Genomic DNA, 4,397 nt, shown 5'->3' with positions numbered 1-4,397 from the left:
AGCGGCACTTTATGTGGCGACTGGCACCTCTACTAAATACTGCCACTGCGCTGCAGCTAAACTGTGCAAACGTGTACTTCCGAGAAAATTCTATGGTGGCTGAAAACTACAAACAAGGAACAGAAACCAAACCAAGACAATGCATGTCATGTCGGGCGTAAAATGTCACTATAGATAGGTACCGTTGGTATATGTACTAAATTAGTACTGAATGGCTTCCCTAGCGTCTCAGGATAGTTTAACGTTTTTATAAAAATGCACGTAAATGTATTGCATTGTATTGTTTCAAATAAATGGAAACAACATGGGGGGGGGGGGGCAGAAAATGGTACGAATATCCCGTGTGCCATGTCTGTGGACCACGGAAATTATTACATTGCATAAAAGTTTATGCACAATATAAATTGTCGGGGTAAAACACATAAATCTAAAATGCATTTTCAGTACAATATGCGAGTGAAGTTAGGCTTTTGAATCAGGGATAATAGTGCACAAAAGAGGGATGGTCACTTAGGGTGACAATGAATAACACAAATAATTGTCATATTTTATATTTGTGATATTATACGTGGTAATTCATGTTATCTTAGCACATGGTGAATAAGGATAGAGTCATAAATGTGCACCAAATAATATGTTAAGGGACCTACATCAAAGTACATGTTCTCATACATGTACAAATTGAATATTATGTTGTTACCGTAAGTTAGTATTCCGTAGAAAACCTATAATTTCAATGCTTCGTGATTGCGAACGTTCATTATGCAAGTTTCTTAGCACAGGGGACAGTGAGCACCGTCAGTGCTGCATAATAATGGTTGCAAATAATGTATCCTGTGATCGGGGTAAGTAGGCCTATGCATTAATAGGGAGCCTCTACAGAGTGCATATTTTGGTGCAATATAAAGTCTGCTATTATTATTATTACAAAATAACGAGCATTATTTCATTTTCGGACTATGGAGCCTGGCAGAACTTTTACATCAACCCTAGGTCCTATATAGATATGTCATTTTCAGACTATGTGTTTTGGAATATAACTTCCAGAATGTAGCGAACGTTATTTCATTTTCGGATTTACGAACCTTCGAAATACTGAACATCACACCATTTACATTGCCTTACTAGTATTATGTATACAATAATGTACGCTATATCAGTGCTTCAATGAATGTGAAAACATCAAGGTATAATATAGGTGTTATATATATATATATAGGAATGTGCAGTGATCTGGTTTGCATGCGAATTGAGAATTATTAGGCCCTTTGTATACCTGTATTAACATTTAGATAAGCTAGTGTTTCCGGTAAATAAATAAAAAAAAAATAGAAATGTCGCTATGGCGACTGGTATGCCTCCGCCACAATGCATAATTCTCCTAATAGGTCTATAGTACATGTGGACAATGTGTGATTACATTTTCACAAAATTGGCAACATATTAAAATGACAAGTTTGTCACAATAATGTGATGAATGTTCACCTTCCTTGACCTATAGGTTTAACTGGATGAATAGGAGAGCATATTTGGGGATTTAAGGACTTTAACTTGACTTTGACCCATTCATAAGTTTATGCATTGAGTAATTTTCAAGGTATGGAGAAAAAGGTGCAATTTCTGTATTGAATAGTAAATTGTTACCATTTTTCATCTGGCCTTTGACCCTAAAATTCATAAGATAATCACTGTCATGCATAAAATTAATATGTAAGTTTCAAAATAACTTGAGTCACTTTCGAGATATGGAGGAAAAAGTTCAGCACTTTCACTTGATTTCTGACCTTTTGACCTTTGAGGCAAAAAAAAAAAGAAGAAAAAAAAAACTTCCCAGAGAATCTCTATTGGGTTATACATGCATACACCAAGAAAAAAAAAAATCCTGCTGGCATTGCATAAATATGAGGGAAATAGTAAAATTTTGAAGTGTTGCCCTTGACCTTTGACCCCTGACCTTTGACCCCATGAACCCTAAATTCTCTAGATAATCACTGCCAGTCAGTACATGATTGTATATATACTATGTTCCATGAAGATACCTTAAACAATTTCTAAGGTACGCGGAAAAAAGTGAAATTTTTATAATTTTACTTGACCTTTTGACCTTCGACCTCATGACCCCAAACTTTCACCATAGAATCTTAATTTGGTAATACATGTATACACTAAGTTTCAAGAAAATATCTTCAGGCAATGTATAGATATGGTGGAAATAGTGAAATTTTACGTATTTGACCTTGACCTTTTGACCTTTGACCTTGAGCATGTGCACCCAAAAGTTGATAGGCACAACTTCACCCCCTAATACACATACATGCCAAGTTTCATTAGGATACCTCAAAAGGTTTTTTAGTTACGCTGTCTACAAAATTCATTAGGCCTACGGACGGACGGAAGCACGGACGGACGAACGGAAGGACGGACGGACGGACAACCCGAAAACATAATGCCTCCGGCACCACTTAGTGGCGGAGACATAAAAAAAAAAACTGATGGCGAAACGCAAACGAAAAATTTGAAAATTCCCAGCTGTTTTCCAACTCCCTTTTCCACATTTTCATCTAAATTTATATCAACACTGACTTGACTAAATTCGAACAAAGGATACGAAGGATTAGATATACTCGCATCCACACAACGTCGAGAAATGAACAGCCATCGAAAAAAAAAAACCACCCAAAACATTGGATAGTCCTAGTGATAAGGATTGTTGTATCCCACTAAAATGGGCATTCACAGGTTTATCTTCTTCTCTGGGTCAGCCATGAGTTCATATGAGCAATATTCAAATGCTACTCTATAATTATACAGGCCAAAAACTTTTCAATAGTCGGTTATGATATTTATAATAATAATGTGCATTTGGCCTTATATGGGTATATAACACCGTATTAGTAATGTTAAGAGTCAGAGTGTCATCAAAGGAGTGGAGCATTCTTCGGCCGCATCAATGTATAGGCGAATACCATGACTTTGTAAAAAAAAAAAAAAAAAAAAAGTCACCTTTTTTTTTTCTTTTCAAGCCAGCAGTTATTTGAATTTGTCCGTAGCCCATCTAATTGACTTGCGATGTCTTCGCAAATGTGATTGATGTCCAGCATGGCAGCCATTACACAGTCGGACGTCCATCCATCGTCCAAAAGAAACAAAATATGAAATAATATATAGGCCTACTCTCAAAGTAGGGCTTACTAGCCGTCCTCTCCTTATTGACGAAAACTAATGCAAACTAATGGAAACTGATGCAATCTGCAATATATCGCAATTATACGTCAATTTGCCAGAAAGAAAAAATATAAAGGGAAGATGAACGGTAAAGAAAAAAAAAAAAGAAAAATAAGAATGGAAAAGGAAGCGGAGGTATAACAGCTCATAAATAACATAATCTATATCAAACATCATCAGCTATTACATCATAAATCCAAAAACTGTAAAATCCCAAGATGGTGATCCCAGGTGATAATGATAATGACCCGTCTGTGCAATTTTCCGTTCGTTCGTTGATCACATCGACCAGGGACACTGTAGAGGGCGTTGCAAAAAGGATGCAATCAACTGCCAATCCCCGAAATCAATTACAAGTCGACTGATGCATGCTTTACGCTTGCAACGAAAAACGGTTTCAATTGATTGGAAGTTACGTTTGATCTGTCAATTGCAAAATATTGACGATAGATATATTTGCAATTTATGGCAAGTCGACTTTCTTGCAAAGCTCTCTTCATGTTCGCATCCGTAGTTTACATGGTATATATGCACGGCTGTTCTTTGTGGCAAGATATATTCAGATGCAAAAAAAGTTCTGATATCGGATCACAATGCATGTTTGCAAATGCAAAAAAACAAAAAAACAAAACCCAAAAACAAACAAAAATGTGGCACAGGAAGATTTCTACTTGTAAAATCCGTATGATTGTATTTTACATGCATTACTGCATAATTGCAAGTCGGATAAGAAGGATATGCGATGTCTAATAACGCTGACTGAGCGCTGAAGCACCAATCTCTGCTCGGGGCTCACCCCCTGACATCATGGCCCCCTGGGCTGTGAAATAATGAAATGAAATGAAATGGGGAAAGGGGGGGGGGGAGACTTCAGATTCCAAAATCAAACCAATGAAAAACCCCTCTTAAGACATCGATTATATAATCCCCTCTGGATAAACACCCCCCCCCCCCCCCCCCCCCATCAGCGGCAACAATCACGGCGCGCTCTGTCAACAATTAACGCGGTTTGCGGATGACTACAAAGTTTTCAAATGATAAAAGGATGGACAATCATGACCAATGGATGGCGGGCGTTTTGTTGTCTGTAAATACGGCATGAAGTCGGTGGTCACGCTACAGTAAAGAGGTCGTGCACGATTTACACACCGAGCTGTTCACAGTGGCTGAAC

The sequence above is a fragment of the Diadema setosum genome, chromosome 22 (genome assembly GCF_964275005.1).
Source record: "Diadema setosum chromosome 22, eeDiaSeto1, whole genome shotgun sequence".
NCBI classification, from domain to species: domain Eukaryota; kingdom Metazoa; phylum Echinodermata; class Echinoidea; order Diadematoida; family Diadematidae; genus Diadema; species Diadema setosum.
Note: the sequence above shows the minus strand (reverse complement) of the source record.